The sequence below is a fragment of the Dipodomys spectabilis genome, unplaced genomic scaffold (assembly GCF_019054845.1).
Source record: "Dipodomys spectabilis isolate Male_0828 unplaced genomic scaffold, ASM1905484v1 ptg000129l, whole genome shotgun sequence".
NCBI classification, from domain to species: Eukaryota; Metazoa; Chordata; class Mammalia; order Rodentia; family Heteromyidae; genus Dipodomys; species Dipodomys spectabilis.
The window spans coordinates 750900-775548 of NW_024870806.1; the positions used below are offsets into that span (position 1 = coordinate 750900).

Consider the following 24649-nt stretch of genomic DNA (forward strand, 5'->3'; position numbering starts at 1 on the left):
CTTTACAACTTTGGTGGGAGGGAGGGGGCAGGATTTGGTGACGGGGCAGGGGGAGGCTTGGAAGGGATCGGAAGGGGAAACAAAGGAGGTGGCTACAATGCTTGATAAAAAATGTACTCATTATCTTGCCCATGTAATTGTAACCCCTTTGTAAAGTTTTTTCACAATTAAAAAAAATTAATTAAAGGTACCAAAAGAGTTCTTTGCTTTTTTTGGGTGAGATGGGAAGATCCTGTATTTCCCTTGTGTCCATATCCAGTCTCTTTTTGGAGAATCTGGTCTGCTTGTGGTGTTTTATTTTCCTGTAACTTTATTGTTTTCTTAAGTCAGGTTGTTTGAGTAGGCAGAAAAATGCTTTGCTTTACCCAGGATATTGTCATCCTCCTTCCAGGCCAGTTCAATGGGAGGGATATCTGCTTTGAGTATCCCAAAAGAGAGTGATGGCTGTTTCTTCTACTTTGGAGATGCTGTGATGGGGCTAGGTTCTGGGTAGTGTTGAGGCCTTTCATCGAACAGTAGCTTTGCTCTGAGGGGCTAGCTTCTGAGGTAGTCACAGAGCCCAGCCAGGAGCCATTCTCAGGGTTTACTGTTACTGAATTTCAATTGATTGTCTAAACTGTTGTAGGGAGGGGCAGTCTGTGGCTCTGTTTATCCAGTGAAGAAAGCCGCTCCTGGGGCTGTTGCAGGCCTGGGCTGGGTGAATTTTCCCTGGGTGGAGCTGAGCCTGGAAGTTCAGGTTAGATTCCTGTGAACTGCTAAATGACTTTTTGTTTTCATCCAAGGACTGAGTTGGAGCTAGCTGCACAGCCAGGCCTTTGCCAGTATCACAGAGGGAGATCTCCGGTAGTGGGCAGGGAGGGGTAGCCTTCCCATCTCTGTTCCCTGAGAAGGAGTGAGGAAGTCAGGCTCCTACTCACACAGGAGTCTGGTTCCTGGGTCATCTCTGGGCCTGTGGTCTGAAAGATGAAGATGTCTGCTCCTTGTCAGTTCTTGCTGGTGTTGAGTAGAATCCTCTTGCTTACTGTGTCTGGTGCCTTTGTCCTAGACTCTCTGTGTTGCAGGTATGGTGGCTCCGGCCACCACCGCCCCTGCCACATTCGCAAACATGGCTGTTGGCAAGTGCTCAGATTTGTCTCCTTGCCTGGATTTTTCCTCTCTGGCCTAACACTCTGTACTGTGGTTGCACACTTGGTGTGATTCTCTGGCTTAGGACTCTTCACTGGAGCACTGAAACTGCTTTCTATGTGATAGCTTGTTTAGCTTCCAGCTTCTCCTCAACTATCTTCCCGGAACCCTAAATTTAAATTTTAAATGACAAATTCTTTTCAAATCCTTTCACTCGGGAAGAGGTATGGATAGATAAGTGATATGGGCAGAATCAGAATTATTCATAAGGTTCTAAATGGATGTTTACCTAGTTTTCTCTCAGCTGGATCATAGAATACAGACTGTCCTAATTGGAAAAGTTAGCCTTCAGAGGTTTTCTGCATATAAACACTCCATCAACATTTTGACTACCAAGGTATTAGTACCTGGTCACTTGTTTTATTTTTATTTTTTTTGTCGGTCATGCAGGCTGAATTCTGGGCCCTGGCACTGTCCCTCACCTTTTTAGCTCAAGGCTAGTGCTATGCCACTTGAGCCACCGTGCAGCTTCTGGCTCTTTTCTGCTTATGTGGTCCCAAGGAATCGAGCCCAGGGCCTGATGCATGCAAGGCAAGCACTCTACCACTGAGCCAACCTTCCAGTCCCTCCATCAACATTTTATTAGAGAATTATTCAAAATTAGCTATATGTTGATTGATAGTGACTGATCATGAGAGAAAGTTGAGGGAAAACCATCTACACTTCAGTGAGGTTCTGATATGTGCTTCACAAAATGTTATGAAAGCTCTACATGAGAAATCTAGCAGCTGCATTTCTAAAAAGTCCTTGGGTTGTTACATTTTCTGATATTGTCTCAATTCAAATACTTCTCCTTGGAGTTCCGTACTATTTCAATGATGCTGTATTAGCTCCTCATTACAATTTGCAGACTGGTCTTTTTGATGAAATTTGAGCTTTTCAAAATTGCTCTCCAAATTCCATCCACAAACTGCATACGAAATTTATCTGAAATAATTTGTATCTGTTTATAGTGCGTATACTTTCAGTTTTCATTACACATATAGAATGTAGTAAAAATTCTCATAGCAATTATACTGCACTAGCTTGTGGGCAGATTCTAATGTAAATAATATACTGTGTTCATGTAGAGTTTTTGAGTATCCAAAGTAATAAGCCTGTGGTTCTAAAACCAATACCTTACTTATATTGAGTGACAAATACATCTTCATATAAGCAGAGAAGTGTTCCTTGTATCTTTTTAACATATATTTTTATTATAAATACTGTACAGACGGGTTACAGTTACGTAAGTAAGGTAATGAGTACATTTCTTATTGAGCATTGCAACCCCCTCCTTTGTTTTTCCCTTACCATCCCTTCCCTTCAAACCTCTCCACCTCCCCCCTTCACCCATCCTCTGGTAGAGTGTCTTGTATATTTCATTGTTACATAGGTCAACCAGTATCCTTATATCTTAAATGAAGAAATGCTGGCTTGATTTATGCTGATTCTACCTGTGTAGACACATCTAAAATCACTGGGCAAGTCCAAGAGCACATAAATGCCATCATTTTTTGTCAGTTGGTATAATTGTGTTCTACACATTTATTGACAGGTTACAAATTATTCTCAAACTTTAAAACATTAAAAATACTTCCTTTTTTTTTCTTGTTTTCTTAGCCAGGAAATCAGCAAGACCTCAGTCAGCATTTCTCACATAGGAATTTTCACATGGGTTAGTTAAATGTATATGTAGAGTCCAGTTTTCTGAGGACTCACTCATCTGCCTAGGAATTCATGCCGGTTGTTGGAAAAAGAGCTCAAGTAAGGATGCCATTTAAACACTTATTACTTTACTCTTTACCAGGGTATTCTCCTGCTACTTTGGTTGTTGAGAGTGTCTACAAGAGTAAGCATTACCTGAGGAGCAGGGAGACACCATATGAATTATACTTACTGAGGTTTCCAAGTGACTTGCTATCACTTGTACTGCATTTTGTAAGTCAAATCTCTCTAAAACTACCTGTTTTAAGAGATAAGAGGAGTGGTAAATGAACTCTTAGGGACAAATACATCTTCAATATATATTGTTCCAAGTATTCCGTTTAAGTCATATTCAATAACTGGTGAAAATTGTGTTGGCTGAAATTATCTGTCTTTCTCCATGTCTGCATGTATACATGTGTATATGTATGTGTGTGAATAGAAACATACATGCGTACATCATAGCTTATATCATCATTTATTCCTTGCTAATAAATAAAGTAAGGAATTCCTAAAGTTTTAACAGAAACTGTGTAATTAAAATCTTAACTCTTCACTCTGCTTCTTTACACAAAGACTTTGCAAATTCTCATTAATAAAGTTTTCATAAACTCTGAAATGTACATACTTAGTACTTAATGTCTGCTACCAAAAATCTTAAATACTTTACAGAAAAGTTTTAGACCTGCCAAACAGTCCTATTTTTGGCATATATAAGCAAAATCCCAAAATTAAGCATATTTAAAACATTAAAACTTAAGAGTTGCTGCAATGTTCATTTTGACAGGTGCCTTGTATAGAATAATTGAATTCTTCCTCCTACACATCTCTTGAACTACAAATATCAGGAATTATTTTGTTTTTGGTATGTCTATATTGATTTTATTCTTAAATGTGTGCTTATGTAAGAAATACAGGATTCTAAAATTTCACAACTATTCTTTTGAACTTACTTTTTGTTGAATTGTCTAGTTTAATAAAATCAATAAAAATTATACTTTCTATATAATAAATGTACTGTGCTCAATTTAGCATCACATACACTAACATTGGAATGATACAGAGAAGATTAGCATGCACCCTGCACAAGGATGACATGCAAATTCTTGGAGCGTTCCATATTTTTACAACAACAGCTGCTGAAAGGTATGTGGCAACAAAGGAACCATACTGCCTTCTTGGTGAGAGTGTAAACTTGTTCAACTACTTTGGAAAGCAGTATGGAGGTTCCTCAGAAGAACCCACATAAACCTCCCCTATGACACAGTAATCCCACTTTTGGGGATTTACTCAAATTATCATAAACAAGACCATACTAAAACTACCAACACAACGATTTATTGAAACATTATTTACGATAGCTAAGATATGGAACCAAACCAGATGCACCCATTAGATGAATGGATCAAGAAAATGTGGTATATATACACATTGGAATTCTATGTCTCCATCAGAAAGAATGACATCTCCCAATTTGTTAGGAAATGGAAAAAAAAATATTGAGTGAAGTAAGCCAAGTCCAAAGAAACATAGGTCTCATGATTTCCCTTATTTTCAATAACGAATTTATGTCTGGGATAAGCAGAAAATTTCAAAAGATATGTGAATATAACCAGATCAGATGATGTTAAAGAAATTGAACCCCAAGATAGGGACACTAGTGGTTTTTTGTTTCTTGCTATTGTTTCTAATGTACTTATAATGTGCGATGTCATTTTTTTTTTTTTTTTGGTTTCTCTGTATGTTTCTCCCAATGCTATAACCCCTGTTTTCTCTGTATTTGAAGTTGGTGCACTTACATCTTGTATGTATGCTTCTCTAATTTGGGGAGGGGAAGGGAAAAAATGCTCAAATAGGGATACAGGTTGACCTATTGTAACAATGAGATGCACAAGACACTATGTTGAAAAATGAACTTTATAATTTAGGCAGAGGAAGGAAGGGTAAGGGGAGTGTACTTTTGGAGGTGGGAGGGAAGGGATGATAGGGGAAATATAAAGGAGAAGGTAACAATGCTTGTTAGGAAACGTTCGAGTTTCCTTATACTTGTAAATGTGACCCCTCTGCACAGTATTATTACAAAAAACAACATACAAAATGTTCTGAGATGGAAGAGTTTATTTCCTCTATTTTGCCCATATAATATCGTTAACAAAGAAATTAATGCAGAACACTGATATGAAGGTAATTTGAATAAATGTGTGTGTGTGTGTGTGTGTGTGTGTGTGTGTGTGTGTGTGTGTGTGTGTGTGTGGTAGCACGCAAGCGAACACACACGTGCATGCGAACACACGCCATGCATGTATATTGGTGTGCTCAGAGTTTAAAATCGGGGCTTAAAGGTCTTCTTAGGCCTTTCCTGTCTAGATTGGTGAGCTACTATATAAGCTACACCTCAATTCCTGGCTCTTTGCTACTTCATTAAACATTTTGAAAAATAATTTCATGAAGGTTTTTTTTTTTTTTTTTTTTTTTTGGCGCTGATTGGTTCCCAAGTGTTATCCACATATCTCAGTCTCCTGAGCAAATATTCAGAGCAGATAGGATTATAGGTGTGACCAGCCAGCACAAGGCTTTTAGAATAATTTTAAAAGTAAAAGAAAATTTATTTCATGGAGGCCTGTTTTATCATCTAATTTGAAAGACTTTTGGAGTGATTATATGCCAATTTAATTCATTTGGAGATTAAAAGATAGTAAGTGATGATATTTAAAAGTTTTAGTACTTTTTAAAAAAGAAACTGGAACTGTGGGACAGAAGAAATTTGGCTGTCTTCAGACCTCAATTTGTAAGCTCAGCTCTGTGCATGATAACCCAATGTCACCAACACAGTCTGTATTGAAGACAAAATGTGACAAAAAACGATCACTATGGGCAATATTTGCTAGGCTGTTATTTCCTGGACAATATGAATATTGAATTGAGAGTGTAAGAGAATGGAGAGATTTTACCTACCTTCTTGGTATTGCTGAAAGACTTTTGGAAACTGATTCATTTCCTTCCTCACTGTGTCTGTCTTTGGGCCATGCACTTACTGTCTTTAACTACAATTTTTCCCAACGCTACAATGGTAATAACATTAGCATTATAGCAAATGTTATCTTAAGAATTAAGAGAATAAAACTTGTGAAAAACTTAACATAAACCTATGAATGAGCTTTGAGTTTAGCCAGCATTCTTTTTTAAATACTAAATAGAATGTGATAAGTAGTACAGAAACCATTACATGTAGTGTGAGCAACCAGAAGTAATATCTAATGACCATGCTCTGCTTCCAAGGAAGCCAGGTGGATAACTTCTTATGCTGTAAATCAAACTAGTTATCTTATGTCGTGATAGTGCAAAAATATCAGAGACAGAACGATGAATGAAGGTTGTAGACTGAGGTGAAATCCATATGAAAATGTGCAAAACTGATAAAACATCAAAGTATCTAAGCAGTATGTTGTGTTTTACATCATTTACGTTACATCGCAAAGATAAGGAAGACCTAGAAGAATAAATTGTCTTTTTGATATTCTATCATAGGTCCTTAGAAGGATGAACACTTTCCTCATCATTAGATGAGGGGAACTATATTTTTTGTTTGCTTCCTTCCATTTATTCTTCAATTTGAAATCTGAACTACATGAGACTGAAAGAAACCAAGTGAAATGAGTCATGCAGGCTTTGGTAAGAACAAAGTAAAATAAATAAAATATATATAGCCTTGTAAAAGGTCTAACTAAATTGAGTTATATAGTCTCAAGCGTTAACAGAAAATGATTTAAAAAATATCATGTTATTAAAAAATTAAAAATGTTAGGAGCTGCTTAATTTTTTTCCTTTCTACTACCTTGAATTAATTATTGATTTTCTATAGAGAGATTAAAGATGAGATTAACAAGAAACTTGATTAAAAATGAGCAAAATTTCTGAATAAACATGTTTTCCAAAAAGCCGTGAAAATCGCCTGTGGATTTACAAATTTGTATTTAATACAACTTCTATGCTGGCTTAATGCTTTGTGAGGAGGTCATTAGAGAAATGTAATTCAAAATTACTATGATACTACTTCTTAACTGTTATAACTCTTATCAAAAATATCCCAGGAACCAGGTATGGTGGTAAAGACTGGTAATTCCAAGTGATTGGAGGTTGGAGTAAAAGTATTTGAGTCTAAGGCCAGTCTTGGTTACTGCACACAGTAAAAACCTGCCCTTTAAACAAACTCAAAAGGTAATAATGTTGGCTGGCTACACTGTGGAGAAAAGGAAATTTTTTACACTCTTGGTCAAAATACAGGTTAGTGTTCTCGTTGTAGAAAGTAGTATGCAGTTTTCTAAAGAATTCCAAAGTTGAAATAATCACACACAATCGTGTGATTATTTCTCTCTGGCTAACATAAACATATCTGTAGTTCATTGTTATTCACATTATTCACAACAACAGCCAAGATATAAATCGAAGTCCAGTGTTCACCTACAAACTAATAAAGCAACTGTGGTACATGCACAAATATCTTTTTCTGTTGATCCCTAAGTAATTTTTTATTGTTTTCTTGTTTCTATGTGATTAACCTCCAAATTAGAAATCCAGATATATAATTTAATTTAATCAATACTATGTATTGAATACTACTCTCTGCATTCTTCACACTAAGATCACCAAATATGATGAGTCTGAAATAATTAGTCTCATTTTGACCTATGTTAATAATTTTTACAATGTGAGTGAAATGTTTAAAAAGTAGTATTTGTTTTAGCTTAATTGCTCTGATGAGAAAATATATGATATTATCAAAGCTTAAAAATGATTTGATTTAAAGTTTAGAATTCAGGAAATGGTTTTGACTACTTTGGTTACTGGAGCCTTCACTACAACCTCATGAGACAATTTATATGGATGAAGCAAAAATATGACATTAGACATTTATGAATAAAAAATCGTCATTCTGGATACGTAGAGCTACATATAAAACATAGAAAATTTAGCTTCTTAATACCTGAATATGGTAGTACATTTAATTGCAGGGTAAGTACTTGTTCTGAAAGGAGATAAAATTGCACTTATTTGAAATGTAAACATAAGTATTTATTTGAATAAAAGACAATGATTAAAATATCACTCATTCAAGAAACAAGACGCACAATTAGTTGTTTTTCATGACAGTTATGTTCTCTAAACTTACTACAAATACTAGATTAGAAAACCTAATTCATTGCTTTGTAGGGAAATAGTAATTCCGTTTCTTAAATCCCATGACAATAACTTTTTCTCAAACAATTGCTAAGTAACTGTTTTATATTTTTTGTCATGGAATCTTATTCGAAAAATTTTTATTCATCAAGTTAAATAATTGGCAAACAATATAAATTATGCATGGACAAAGTTTATCTAACATGAGTTTTTTTTCCAGAGGACAGATCATGGCTCTCTTAATGAACAGTGTGTTCTTTTTTAATTTTTAGTTATTTTGTTAATAGATATTAATTGTCAGAAATGACAATTCCATAATATATTTAATGTATTTGATTATATTCCCTCTATTTCCTTCTCATTGCTCTTTCCTCCAAAGATCTGTTTTTCACATAAAATTACATCTTTATATATACGCGTATAAACTAATTTGGAACATTTAAGCTAAACTGCAAGTTAATTCAAGATGTACAGTGAATTAATAGAATGAATAAAAACCTGAATATTTTTGTTAACTTTTGAATTGAGCTATCATTATTATTACGGTTAGGGTTAAGATCCCAAACAGAATTAGAAAATGGATTAGAGAAATAGAAAATTTAGGTTCATCACAGGATGACCCATTGCAAAAATGACACGCACAAGACACTATGTTGAAAATGGAGGATGACCCATTGCAACAATGATACGCACAAGACACTATGTTGAAAATGAAGTTTACACCATGGGAAGGGAGGGGTATGAGAAGTGGGGAAGGATGGGATAGTGGGAGAACAAGAAAGAAGTGGGTCACTATGCTCAAGAAGAAACGTACTCCTTACCTTACACATGTAACTAATCCCTCTTTAAAGCATCTTTTCAACAAAATAAAATTTTTAAAAAATAATGAAAAATAAAACCTGACAGGAAATAGAAAAACACTTAAAAATTTATGTTCAAAATGCAAGTAAAATTTAGACCTACACGCTGAGCAAGAGTTAGGATAAATATGAAAAAAGTGGCTTGCTATTAACATGATGATTTGTTTATACATAGGTTTAGGATTAGGCAAGGTGTGCCAGTTAGAGCGGGGTTAGGATGAGAAAAATATGTAAAACATTGTGTAAAAGGATTAGGCAAGGTGTGCCAGTTAGAGCGGGGTTAGGATGAGAAAAACATGTAAGACATTGTGTAAAACTGCCACATATTTTAAGAAGAATGAATGGTAAGAATGAATGAAAACCAGTCTGTGTTACTTTAAACATTCAGATATAATTTGGTTTAAAGTGTGAGATATTTTTGTTCCGGTTAGGGTTAGGGAAGGATAAGCTTTGAGGTAAATTTTAGTTTTCCAATAAGAAGTAGAAGCCAAAAAAAATGTGCGATTGAATAGAATCTAGAAAATTTTCCTTACATTAACCATTTGGTGTTAAATCAGAATGTGATTTGGATTAGGTTTCTGGTTAACCGGAGTTGAGGATAGAGTAAAGAAATGGGTTAAACTAGTGGCTCACGCCTATTATACTAGCTACTCAGGAAGCTGTTTTCTGAGGATCGCAGTTCAAAGGTAGCCCAGGCAGGAAAGTCCATGAGACTTTTATCTCAAATTAACCACCATAAAACACAAAAGCGGTGCTGTGGCTCAATTGGTAAAACGCACACCTTGAGCTAAAGAACTCAGGAATCATGCCCTGGCCCAGAGTGCAAGCCCCACGACCGACAAAAAGAAAAAAAAAGATGTTAAATATTAAGTAAAGCTGAAACTTTTTTTAGGAATTCAGGAAAAACTGGGATAATGGAAGTACAATGTATTTCATAAAATCAGGATTTGAGATCAATGGGTATAATGATTCCTGTTATGGAACAAAATACATTCAGAGTTAAGAGTGAAACATCTGTAGGGTTTACAGGAAACCTGCAATTTATTTCAAGAATTACCAGTGGAATTTCAGTTAGGATTGCCCAAAACGAGCATTTTTCATATATTTTAGAATTGGGATACGATTAGTGTCAGGGTTATGGTTAGGATTCCAGCCATGTTTAGGCTTAGAGTGAAGGAGAAAAAAAATGAGGGTCAAAATGAAGGTAAATTTTAATAGAAGCCTGGTAAGAATTAGAATGAAAGTAAACTAGAGTATTGCTATTAATATTAGAATCTACTTACAATTAGGCTGATGGTTATTCTCAATGTTCCAGTTAAGAAAGATTAAGTTTTGGGTTAGAAAATGACTTAGATATTGGAAAAATTGAAACCTATGTTTGGAATGATGAGTGAAAACTAGTGTACTTATGTTAGTGTTAGTATTGTCATATAATTCGGATTAAGATTAGGGTCAGTGTTTTCTTCTGATTATATTTACTGTTACGAATAAGAAAGCTCTTAGTATAAAATTGTGTTCACTAACAAGTAGAAGCAAACATATGAGGCGGAATAGTAACTATAACATTATTATTATATTTATTTTTCAGTGATCATTCTTGTAGTGGTTAATAAGAGTTTTCCAGCCAGGTTTAGGTTGAGAGTTAGCGTTAAGTAATGGACTAGATGGTAAGTAAATCTGAAACTGTTTTCAGATACAGTGGTTCAGGAAAAGGTAGAATCAATGGAAACTACAGTATTTTTCCTGGTAAGAGAATTTGAGGACAAGTAATATAATGGCTCATGTTAAGGAACAAGATAAGTTTCGATGTAGAGACAGAAAATTTGTGGGCATTAGGGCAAACTGAAACTCATTTCCAGAGTGAAAACTGGAGTATTCATTACAATGATTAAAAACTAGAGTATTTTTCTTAAACATTAGAATTGGATTATCATTAGGGTGAAAGTTAGGTTTTGGTTCCAGCTGGGCTTAGTGTAAGCATTAGGGAAATGGAAAATTTAGGGTCAAACAAAGTAAATCTTCGAATAACATGTAGAGTTATAATTAGGTTGAATGTGAAATAGAAAACTGGTAATAATATTAAGATTAGAGTATGATTAGGGTGAGGATTAGGGTTAGGGTTACAATAAAGACAAGACAATGAGTGAAACGACAAACTATTTTTAGATAGATGAGTTGAAGTTAGTATGAACAAAAACTAATGTATTTGTGTGGCTTTTAGACTCCAAAGGCCATTAGTTCTAGGTTTAGGTTTATTTTCCTGATTCAGTTTAGGATTAGGGTTAGGGAATGAAAAGCTTTAAGGTAAAACTGAGTTTCTACTAACACTTTCAAGTAAACTAAGTGCGAAATTTAACAAAATTACATATTTTCCCTAATTTTCCTATTCAGGGTTCAATAGGGTTAAATTTAGAGTTAGGTTTCTAGTAAGGTTTAGATATATAGTTAGGGTTTGGAAGGAGAGTAGATTTTAAATAAACTCGCAGCTTCTTTTTGGATATACAGTTCAGTAAAAGTTAAGATCAATAGAAACTATGGTATCTTTCATGATATGAGGAATTGAGGTTAATGATTCCTAATAGGGAACAAGATAGATTTCAGAGTCCACGTTAGGGAATCTGTAGGATTTGGAGCAAATTTCAAACCATTTCAAAGACAATGGATATCTGTAAGGATGTATCTAAACTCGATTAATTTCCATTAATTTTAGGATTGGGTTACTATTATCATCAAGGTTACTCTTAGGGTTCTGACCAGGATTAAAGTTAAGATTAGGGAAATGGAAGGTTGAGAACTTGAGTGACTTACTTTATTTGTGTATATATACGCACTATTCTAAGGCTTTAACTCAAGGCTTGGGTTCTGTTCCTGAGCTTTATGCTGTAGGCTACAAGCCACGAATCCACTTCCAGCTTTCTTTGGCAGTGAATTGGGGCAAGAATCGCACAGAGATGGAAAGGGATGGGAAGAGGAAACAAAGGAGAAGGCAATTCTTGATAAGAAATGTACTCATTACATTGCCCATGTAATTGCAAACCCTCTGTACGGTATTTTCCCAATAAAAAAAAGAGGAAATGTGATATATATGTATATTTATGTATATATATGTGTATATATATATGCGTGTGTGTGTATATATATATAATGGAATTCTCTGCCTCTGTCAGAAAAATGACATCGTCCATTTGTAAGGAAATGGAAAGATGTGAAAAAAATTATATTAAGTGAAATATGCCAGGCCCAAATAAACATAGGACCCCTAGTTTCCTTTACTTGTAGTAACTAGTACATGGTACCGTATGACCATATAAGATGATGTTAATTGAAATGAACCCCAAAAAATAGGGACACAACTGATTTTTTATTCCATGAGATTCTTATGTCTATATAATCCCCAAAATAAAGTTGGAAGGGGACCTACGGTTCATGTATGGAGCACCACCCATTAGGGAAAAAGCTTAAGTGAGAAGGTAAGATCCTGAGTTTAAACCACAATATCAGCACTTAAAATAGTTGATTTCTTTTCCTTGGGGTTTTTATTAAATTGCTCAGAAAATAATCAACATTGAATTTATGTTTAACATTACTATTAAAATCTAGTTACATTTATTGATGTTATTCTCTGTTTTTGTAAATTTTATTTACATGTTAATATCCAGTAATGGAAAGAGGTGACTATTGTTTCACAAGTTTTTATGGCAGTTGAATATGTGGATGATAGATGCATACAAGGAATTTGGACTGAAAATATATATGTGCAAGCTCTTTACATAAAGAAATGATAATTGAAAAAGCTGTGGGCATGTATGAAATAAACTAAAGAAACAGCAAGGGAAGATAAGGTATGATTCTGGAAAACACACAATTTTTAAAGAAAAAAAAAACAAGTAAATTATGAAGCTTTTAGTAAGAACTTTGTAACACACACACACATTTTATTCCTTATTTCTACTGTAAGGCATTTCAGCAAATTTTATTTTACAAAGTTAAACATGATTGACAATTAATATTAACTGGCTTCTGTGTCAGGTAAGGAATTATTCTAGCCAGTTGCCAGGGGTTCATGCTTATAATCCTAGCTACTCAGAGGGCTGAGATCTCTAGATCCTAGTTCAAAGCCAAGTTGAATAGGAAAGTTGGTGAGACTTTTCTGTTCAATTAACCACCAGATAAGTGGAAGGTTGACTGTGGCTCAAAGTGCAAGCACTAGCCTTGAGTAATAAATTTCAGAGACAGAACCTAGGCCCAGAGATTTATCTCTCTGAAATTATTCTTAAAATACTTGTTCTCAGGATTTCTTTAACTTGTCTAGGAGAATGTTGTAAACTTAGGGATTTTTTATTTCATGTTACCATCATTGATTTTTAGGATGTGCAGAGAAAAATTATTTATAGTCAGAACTGGTTTGTATTGCTTTGCATTACACTTTCCCTCTACACCCAGAGATCAGCTGGAAAGAAGATGGCCAAATCCTGGTGGTTTGAAATGAAGATACATATGTGTTCTTTGAGCAAAGAAACAAACTTATGAAATGGTAGCCTTTATATATAACACCTTAATAGTAACTCTAAAATTAATGTTATTACTATTATTATTTTTTGTCAGTTGTGGGATTTGAGCTCTGGGTCTGGGCATTGTCCCTCAGCTCTTCAGCTCAAGTCTAGCATTCTACCACTTGAGCAACAGTGCCACTTCACATTTTCTGAACCTTTAATTGGAGATAAGGGTCTCACAGACTTTCCTCCCTGGACTGGCTTTGAGCAGAGACTCTCAGTTCTCAGACTCTTTAGTAGCTAGAATTATAGGTCTGAGCCACTGGCCCCCGGCAGTAAAATTATTTTGTAAAAGAAAAAAAAACCCACGATTGTATCCTTAAAAAATTACAATCTAGAAATGTATTTGTAATGTTAGTTGTGTCAAGTCACCAAAGGCAGCAATCATTTTTAGATCGCACTATGTCCTGTCTAATGCCAGATAATATTTCATTAATTTATTTTACTTTTTCCTAACAAAGTTAATCATGAATGGCAACAGCAAAATTTTCTAGTGAGCATCAACATTTCTTCAACATATTTATTTCAACAAACAGCATTTTGCATTTGGTTGTTGTTGTTGTTTAATTTTGCCAGCGGTGGGGCTTGAAATTAGGGCATGGGCCCTCTTCCTGAGCTTCTTTGATCCAGACTAGCACTCTACCAATTGAGCCACAGTACCAATTCCAATTTTTCTGCTTATGTCATACTGAGGAATCAAATCAAGTGCTTCATGCATGCGAGGCCAGCACTCTACCACTAACCACATTCCCAGTTATTGGGACTTTTGTTGTTGTTGTTGTTGTTTTAAAATAGCATTTTACTATGTGTCCTTCTGTTAGCCTAAAACATAGGCTGGTCTCAAGCTAACTTCTAGATCATCCTCTAAAGTTCAGAGATTACAAACATTGACCACCATATTCGGCTCAGGATTCTTGGTGAGAGAATACTCTTTCAGATATAGAAAGAGTTATTCTGTCTTCCTTGGACTCAATGGATTTTGCATTCAGCATTTTAATCACATTCTGTCCTGGTGTGTTTCCACTTCTAGATCAATAGAAATATTTCAGGTTCTGAACTTGAAGCTGATCCATGCCATCCAACAGCATCACATTCTTGTGAATAGCACTAGCTGGCCTCATGAGCATAGCAGCCAGCTGGAGCTCAGCTATTTGATGGCCTTGAGCTCCAAAAATGCAATCATTTCTGTGCACAGACTGAAAACTGTCATAGGTAATTTTGATTTATTCCATTCTAATATCAGCTAAATTCTATTCTCAGCTTTGTATGCTTTAAAATCTCTTAAATATTAATTACTATTTTCCTACATTCTCAAAAGTAAAATCTATGTCTTACTCTAAAAATTCATTTAAACATGCAAATATTAATATAGTTGCTGTCCACCTATGGCTCATATTTTAAAACCTGGCTACTTTAGAGGAAGAATCGGAGGATCCTGGTTTAAAGCTGCCTATGCAGAAAAATCTGAGATATTTCTCCAATTGAGAAACCAAAATCTAGAAGTGGAGTTGTGGCTCTCATGGTAGAGTGTCAGCTTTGCACAAAAAGACTAAACAGGAATATTAGGGCAACTTCTGACTCCATTATTTACTCATGGAACTCACACACACACTCACACAGAGAGAGAGAGAGAGAGAGAGAGAGAGAGACATAATCTACGTTCTCTTTGCCTCTCCTTCTTGAGCAGTATTCAGTGCCATTAACTTAATGCATGTTTTCTCCAAATTATTATGGTAGGGAATAAACTACATTTGCATTTATGTTAATGCACTTTTTTGTACTTTTTGTTTTGCAGTTTTTTGTACTTATGTGAGAGAACAGTGTTTTGTGAAGACTAAACAGAAATTATTGTGTCAGTAAATAGGTAGGTGACAGACTGAAAAATGAAGATAATACCACTTTAAATTTTCTTTCTCAAAATTTAAATATATATATACATATGTATGTATTTAAAATTTCTGCCAAGATTTTATTTCCATTAACAATAACCAATTTTTTCCATTACATAAATTTAACATATTGTACGTCTCATAGTAGATTTATATTTATAGATTTTCTTTCCTTGGAGACAAGGTTCTGCAGTGTAAATCTGGCTTTCCTCAACTCCTAATACTGTCTGGCATTACCATGTGGTAGTATAGTACCATGTCCAGCTATATTATTTATATTTTGTACAGTAGAATATTAATATGAACAGCTTTAAGTCACATATCTTCATGAGTATGAATGAATTTCTTGCAAAAAAATGTTATAGATAGAGTTACTGAGTGAAGCCAATTATGGTAGACATGCCTGTAATCACAGCATCCAGGAAGATTGTAAGCTTAAGAGCAGCCTGAGCTACACAGCAAGTCCCTTTTAAAACAAAACAAAACAAGAACAACTGGTGAGCTTGGAAGTGGGAAAGTATTGTTAAGTGGGGTGTGGGGTGATAGGAATATACAAAATTGTGTGTGTGTTTGTGTGTGTGTGTTTGTGTGGTGTGTGTGTGTGTGTGTGTGTGTGTGTGTGTGTGTGTGTGTGTGTGTGTGTGTTTGTGCTTGTGCTGGTCCTAGGGCATGAACTCAGGGCCTGGATACTGTTCCTGAGATTTTTGCTCAAGTCTAGCACTCTACAACTTGAACCAAACTCCACCTCAAGCTTCTTTAGAGGTCAATGGAGATGAGTCTGATCCATTTTCCTGTTCCGGCTTAGAACCTTGATCCTCTTTGCTCTGCCTCTTTTGTAAGATAACAGGCATGAGCTGTATCCTTGCTGTATTACTGTTAAGTAATATAGTAAACATCATACCAGTTTATACTCTTGCCAGCAGTGTTTGAGTGTTTCACACACACCTAAGATAAAACCCACTCCAGGTTTGATGACATCCAGATCTCATAATGTGAGATATGTATTGTTATGCTCACTTTAACTATGAAGACTTTGATCTCCAGAGACTTTAGTTAATTTTGAGACCTTATCTCATATACAGTGGAGCCTGTATTCAAGTTCAACTAGGTCTGTTTATTTCAGAAAACATGGAGTCATCGTCTGTTCTAGTCACACGTGTTCTAGCAAGTACTGCTCTTTAAAAGCACAGTTCTGTGCCTGACAGCTTATTTTTCTCTCTCTTTAACTGGTTGCACCCCTTTTCATAAGCTAGGGAAAGCACACCTGATGAGAAGAGCCATTTTTGAAGAGGAAATTGATAATGGGTTTTGAAATTGGTATCACATACATATTAGTCAGATCTTGTATTTGAGTTATACATCCAACACTATATTTCTGTTTTTTTTCTTTTGTATTACTATTACAAAGATGAGTTACACAGAGTTTTTAGTCGTATAAGTGAGGTATGGATATATTTCTTTTTTGAAATGTCACCCCCTCCCTTGCTCTCTCAATTTTTCTCTCTCACTGGTTTGGTTTTATTAACTTCCTCCTCCTCCTGTCCTCCTGCTCCTGCTCCTGCTGCTCCTCCTCCTCCTCCTCCTTCTTGTTCTTATTCTTATTCATTATTTTGCTTTAGAGGGGATAATTACATACGTGTGGTAATGACTATATTTCTTTTTTATTTGTTTTTGTTTCAGTCAGTAATCAGGCTTGAACCAAGGCCCTGAGCACTGATTTGAGCTCTTTTGCTGAAGAATGGCACTCGTATTGAACCACAACTCTACTTCCCTGAGTGCATTTCTTTTTGGACAATGTTACCCTTTCCCTTCATCTCTTAGTTTTCCAGTCTTTCCCCACAAACAAGTTGCATAGGTCATTTTCAATATAGTACCAATTGAATACCACTGTTGCACATGTTCATCATTTGTCTCTCTTTTAATATGACGCCTTTAACTTCTCCAAGAGAGATAAATGAAGAAAAATGACAAAAATGAAAGAAAACAAAGAAAAATATCATCTTGTTTCTGTTTCCTGGTCACTGGCTATTTTTGAGATAAAATGTGTTTGTGTGTGTGTGTGTGTGTGTGTGTGTGTGTGTGTGTGTGTCCGTGTGTGTGTATAATGGAGCTTCAACTCAGGGAGCTGACCTTTAGTTTTTTAAATCAAGGGTAGCTGTATACGACTTGAACCAACCTTCACTTCTTGATTTTGAATGGTTAATTGGAGATCAAAATTTCACAGATTTTTCTAACCTGGTCTAGCTATAATCCACTTTCCTCAGATCTCAGTTAGAGTTACAAGTGTGAGCCACCGGCTGTGATTGGCCTACATTGTCTTCGTTAAGTAGTTGAAAGGTAAAAGACAGTTGTAACCATAGTAAAAAAGAAATCCATTTAACTTTCCCAGCTTCATTAACTTTTAATACTTTGTCACATATGATATGTACAGAAAAACATTTTTGGTTCTTGTCTGGGTTTTTTCCTCATGATGAACTTCATTTTATATAGCTTTTAACCTAGTAAATACTGATGAGAATATGCCAGATGGCATTAATGACCTTTTGTTGTCTTTCATAAGGAAATGGTGCAAACTAACACTTGTGATAAATTTGTGTGCAGGACCCTGATAATATATCCACATTCTTAGCCAGAAGACAGTAGTGACTGTTACAAATCATCTAGATCTGACAAAACCCTGACTCAGACCTTATTACCACGTTCCTGTATGTCCTGTTAGAGTGTAATCCTGACTCTCCAGTGAACATTACCGAGCCTTGCTGGACATTCTCAGGACACAGTCAAGGTCACCAGTCAGGCGTGGCACCTACAGTGTGATGGGAGACTGGTGACAGCTTCTTAAGATGGAGCGACACAGGAATTGTTACATCCTTAAGCTGTTATCTGTCCATAGGGTTCCTCACTGAGCATTCGACCCTAAGATTTAAGGAGAAATCAAACTCTCCCTTCCTTGTGCCACTTGTGGACCTGTATATCTTCTGCTGTTGTCATCTTCTGCGGAAAGAAATGATCTGAACTCTATAAGCCATTTTGCTTCTTCTAGGTCTTTAGGGTAAGTCTGGCTTATATACTTAGGCGAAAAGAAATATAGTGATATAAAATAGCAAACCTAACCTTTTTATAGTCTATTTATTACCCAAATATGTTTTCAGATTCTACTAATAATTCTTATTAGTAAGAGGCACTTAATTAGCAGTCATTTTCTCAAACTCCTAAGTTCCTCAGTAAGCTGTGCAAGAGAAACCACAGCAAGTGTGAAGGGTGTTCCAGTTTAACTTCTTGACCAGGGAGGAGTGCCTCCAAATTGAACAAAGAATACTTCTTATATCTCAGATTACATGTCCAAGTTAAACATACCAAAGAAAGTTAAGGAAAAGAGATTAGTCTGACTTGGGAAAAGCTTAGATAACAAACACATATTCTATGTTAACAGAAACAAAAACAAATTTTCCTTTATTCATCTAACAAAATAAAAAGCGCTACTTTTCTCATTATCTCTTAATTGTGTTTATATGTACTTAGTACTAGCTTCTTGAAAGTCCTGAAAATCTCTTTGACACTAACTGAGAAGTTCCATTGGTATCAGCTTGAGATTTTATGAAAAAAATGTAATTTTTATATTTTTAAAAATCTATTTTATTATAAAGATGCTGTATAGAAGGGTTACAGTTATATGAGTAAGTTATATTTCTCAAAGAACATTTTTACCCACTCCAGTGTTTATCTCCCTCTGTCCCTTCCCTCCAATCCCTCCCCGTTGTAAAGTTAATGTCCTGTGAATATCATTGTTGCAATGCATCACCATTTAAACTTCTTTCAGCATTTTGTTATTTCCCTTCCCTTCCCCCAATCAGATAAATGCATATACAGAATTCAGGGTACTAGAATCACAGATGGGAATTGCCGTGGATAAAACCAATAGGAGAAGAAAAATAACATAAAGTAAGAAAAATGAACTATCTGCAGTACATTGGTTACATCAAGCTTAACAACTAAACAAAAGAAGACCTGCCGTTTCTATGTATTAGCATTCATTTCAGTTAGCATCATTTTGTATGGTCATGTATATATTCATAACTCCTGCACTACTATGATACACTTTCAGGAGTAATAGGCTAATGCTAATCATTGCAAGTGAGGGAAATCATAGGGCTCATGTTTCTTTGGGACTGGTTTGATTAACTTAGTATGATTTCTTCCAAGTCTTTTCATTTTCTTACAAAAGAGACGATGCCATTCTTTCTAATAGAAGCATAAAATTCCATTCTGTAAATATACCATATTTTCTTGATCCATTCATCTATTGAGGGGCAACTGGGTTGGCTCCATATCTTAGCTATGTTAAACAATGCTGCAATGAACATAGTTGTGCTGGTAGCTTATCGTGCCCAAGTTTGAGATCATTTGGATAACTGTGAGGAATGGGATTGCTGGATTTTAAGGGAGTTCTATGCTTAGTCTTTTGAGGAATTTCCATACTGCCTTCCAGAGTGGTTGATCCAGCTTACATTCCTACCATCAGTGTAGTAGGTTTCTTATTTAGGCATATCCACCCCAGCATCTGTTATTATTTGTTTTCTTGATAATGGCCATTCTAACTGGGGTGAGTGGGATCTAAATGTGATTTTGGTTTTGATTTGCATTTCTTTTATGACCAGTGATGCTGAGCATCCCCCTTCTCTTTCAGAGAGGCCACACTATAACAAGTTTCTAGTGTCTCAACAGAGGCATAGAAACTTGTAATATTGTATGCTTTTTGTTGTACATTCACTTCAATTGGAGCTTCAAATGACTCCTATAACTTACAGTAAAGGTTTATACTATTTACTTTACTGAAAAAAACACCAATTTTCAAAAAGCATAGAAAAAGGTCTCTTTTTCAGGGGTCACAGTGAACACTAAGGAAGTTTCTTTACTGTGAAATTTTACTTGGTTGCTTGTTCGTTATGTCATTTGAACACATGTTGAATTTGGGGTTTCCCGGCCAACTCTTCAACAAACTAGGAACTATGTTGCCTCATTGGATTTTGCTTCACAAGTTACAAAATATTTTGACATATTTTTGGTTTGGTGTTTGGGGGGAGGTTGGCTTTTGTAGTACTGGTGGGCCAGTACTCAGGTTTGAACTGAGGGTCTGGAGCTCTTGCTTAAATTGCTTTACTCAATGCTGTCACTGTGCCACTGGAACCACATCTCCACTTCTGGCTTTTTCTACTTAATTGAAGATAAGAATTTGAGGATTTATTTGCTTGGGTTGTCATCAAACTCAGATACCATCCTTGTGAACAGCTAAGATTACAAGAATGATCCAGAGGCTGGATATATTGTGCTCCCTATGAAACCTAAACAAGGGCATATAATTCTGAAGCATGTGTGTAAGATTATGGATTTCTCTGTACAGTATTTTCACAATAAAAAGAAAATTAGTTAGAAAATATAGCCCTTATATGTGTGTATACACATATAAGGGCTATATGTGTATGAGAGGCAGTACTGGGGTTAATTCAGGACCTAGGTACTGTTGCTTAGCTCTTATATGCGATGTTAACACTCTACCATTTGAAGCACAGCTCAGCTTCCTGTATTTACTGTTTAAATGGAGGTAAGAGCCTTCTTTGCTCAGTTGGCTTTGAACTGAGTTCCTCATAGCTCAGGGTTCTGAGTAGCTAGTTTTACAGGCCTGAGCTTCCAATGCCTAGCTTTTCATTATTACTTTTACAATTATATGCTCACACACATTCCTTGCATTCAAAAGTCTCACTGTTCAGGCTGACAAGATGTGAGGAAAGATGGTTGAGTGGATAAGTTTCCAATTGGGCCTCTAGCCTCATTAATATCATTCTGGCAGTAACTTACATTTCAGTCAGTGAGTACATATTTCCAATTTCACTTTGCGTTTTTTAAATGCCTTTTTGTACTGTCTTTGATACATCTTTTAAACATTATCTCCCAAAAAGGAGATATTATGTGAATGTATTTGATAATATTTCAAATAGGGGTGTTGTATGTCTGGATGTCTGTTGTCAGAGGCCGTTCATCTGGGCTTCAGGAACAGAGCTAATGTTTCCTGTCTGCTGGTTGCAGACAGGAAGGATTTTCCTGGCCAGGCTTAGACTTCTAAGTAGCTAGGATAATAAGCATGAACCACCACCAACTGGCTTGTTTTAGAAGCATTGCTTTTCATTCATTGATTTTTTTTTCCTGGAAGGTTGATCTAGACAGACTGCTTATACCTCATGATAATGTGATTTGAATAATACCCTTTGCCTCTGGCATTTCTGAAACTGATTTCCACAGTTCTAGACAAAAGAAATTGTTCTAAAGCCAATAGCATTTTCCATCTGAGATGTTAGGTCGCTTATTTAAATCTCTTATCATTTCCTTTGGCAAAACAATCAGGGTGTTTGTGTAAAACCTTATTTCTTGAGATTATTAAAGATAGAAGATATCATGTATACACTTTCAAATAGTCTCTCCTTTTATAAATATATGTTACGTGAGTGGGTGGAAAAATGATGACTATTGAATTAATTTGATAACCATTCTTGAATTTTTACACTTTAATGCTTATTAACTGAAAGGAAGATTATAAACATTCAGAATATTGGAATGTGGCTACTACTCATTTGATGTATGTGGCAAGATGATCTTAATTCTTCTGGTAAATAAAATATATCTTCAAATTTCCAGTGGTTGACTGCTATGCTAACTGGGAGGAGACATTGGTGCTGCCAGGGGTTTGAAAGTTGGTAATGAAGCAAAATATCCGGGGAGAATATTTGCTAAGGATATAATTTCCAAGACTCATACCAAATACATTGAACTAGAATGCTAAGTGATGAATGACTGAGCATCAAATTTTATTTGTTGGCTTCGTTGTTTTTGACATCCTGGGTTTGGGTCCTAAGGCTTCAGTGCTGTTTCTTAGCATTTTTCTTCAAGGCTAGGGATCCTCCAGTTGAACTATAGCTTCATATCCATATTTTTGGTGTTTAATTGGACATGTCTTACCAAATTTCCTCTTTGGGCTTCCTTAAATCTCATACTCAGATATCAGCCTCCTGAGTAAATAGGATTCCAATTGTAAGCCACCAGAGCCCAGCAAGAATCACATTTTAGAAATATTATTTCGGTGAATCAGATGTGTCTGACTGCTAATTTAGCACTTTGTTTCCAGTGGGTCATGTCAGTTTTATACTAAAATCAGAACTTTTCTTCTTCTAATCCACAGTATCCCATATCTATCTATTTTATTCCTATCTTCATTTCTGAACTCTTTTTTCTTCATTGTACATTTCCATTCTTACTTCAGAAGCAAGCATGTCATTGCTGTTTTCCTTTTCTGAAGTAAGTCAGGTCCATTCCCATCAATGGGGGATGTACTTGCTGTTCTTACTGCCTGGAGTACCTGCTCCTAGATAATTGCCTGGATGATGGCTCTCATATCAACTATCTCTTGTTCAGGGTTGTCTCCTCCCATCCTCAATGTGAAGTTGTTACTACAAAATCACCAATGTCATGTCTCTGATTTATAGGAATTATCATTATGATTTCTGGTTTTCATTTCAGCATGAAATTGGTGAGGAGAGATCCACATTCACTTCTGCTTCTCCAATATCTATAATAGTGCCTAATCCTTATTGTTCAGGAGTCTTCCATGGAGATCAGCCTTCCCCTGCTCAATTTATCCTAGCTTCTGGTCAGGACAGCTCTTCAAGCTGAAGTCTGGTGGCTAGTAGTCATTCCCTCTCATTCTTAGTGCCTGTTGGTGTGGTTGAGTCCACTTCAGGGCAAAACCAGTGCCTGACACATATTTGTTGCTATGGCAAAGGTGGCTGTGACATCATAGAAGTTATAGCCATTATTTTGTGAATCTGTGTGAAGATATCCACCCCCACATAATTTCTTCCTTATATATGTCTCCTTTGCCCAAAAGTGCATTCAACAATTCAGCAACCAAACTGTCACTCAGTTCCTGATACATTCAGAGTATGTTTCCATTTCCTTTAGAAAAAAGAAAAATTCAAGACATGCTTTGGTGATTTGTCATTGAATTACTAATACAGAGTATATAATTTTATGTATTTGTAAGTCTTTGTCCATCTCTCTTGAGCCCTTGCCATATTTCTATGTGTTTGCATCTTGGGAAGGGAAATAAGGATTAATTCAATATAGCCAGAGATTATAGTTCAGAAGATTCTTTTTAGACCCTTTTGGAGGGAATGCCTGCTTTCTCTCTGATGTTCTACAGATGGCCATCTTGGTACAGAAACTGAGTAGATCGTCATAAGAGGCTTGTCTTGATTTCTACTGACTTTCCTCTGGGTTTGGGGAGTGTGATCCCATTTCATATGTGTCTCTTTGCTACACTAAAGGGCACAGACCTCCTCTGAAAATCTAAGGCCTTGGGGGTAAGAGAGACTAAACCTCAGAACCCAGCTTCCCACATCGCTAGGATTACAGGCCTGAGTCTCTTGGACTCAACTCATAGCAGCATTTTTATACATAGTGTTGTCAGTTTCATTATATTCACTTCATAGACAGATATATACAAATATATGTATATGTTTATTCATCTATTAATAATCAGTGTTAGATCTAGAAACACACAAATATATATTCATATAATCATTTAATTAGAATCAAATTATAGCTGTATTTCCCCAAAAATATTTTACACTAATATTTTGTGAAATAATTACTTAAGACTAAAAATTTAAATGCCTTTGTAGTTTGAAAACTCATATTCAATTTCATATATTATATAATATACTATATATAACATCAAGAATATAACATGTATTTACATACACCTGATTTAATTATGTTATTTTCCTTCATGATTTTGTGTTTGTTCATCTATGTAAACTTTCTTTCTTCTATTGATGATGGTTTTTACTTTCCAGTATACATATTTCCTACATATTTTGTGAAATATCAACCATAAATAGATTTGTATATTATTGGAGCCAAATTTTCCTTCCATATTTACCCAAAGCACAAAGACAATGTTTACAGATTTGAACTCACTTTTGGAAGAGTGTTCCACATACCACTATAAGTATTATGTCATTTGTCCCAATTGACAGAATAGCTTTCTAGGACATCATTTCTGCTATCCAAGACCTTTTCTAGCCACCTTACTACCCCAGCCAGTCATGGCCTGGCTTCTTTGCCGCTTCCTGTGCATTTAACAGTTCCATTTATACACAGTAGGGTCTCTTGTAAAGGCCCCTGTCACTCTGTGTTTTCCCCCCAACAACACAAGTATGCGTGATGCTTCAGATTGTAGGCTTAA

General features: G+C 35.6%; 1 non-coding gene across 1 annotated transcript; it reads left to right on the top strand.

Moving 5' to 3' along the window:
• The first annotated feature begins 3890 nt into the window (after positions 1–3890).
• LOC122116274 lies at positions 3891–3997 on the top strand. Its single transcript, XR_006148936.1, has one exon. It is a non-coding gene; the product is annotated as a U6 spliceosomal RNA (small nuclear RNA).
• Positions 3998–24649: the final 20652 nt, after the last annotated feature.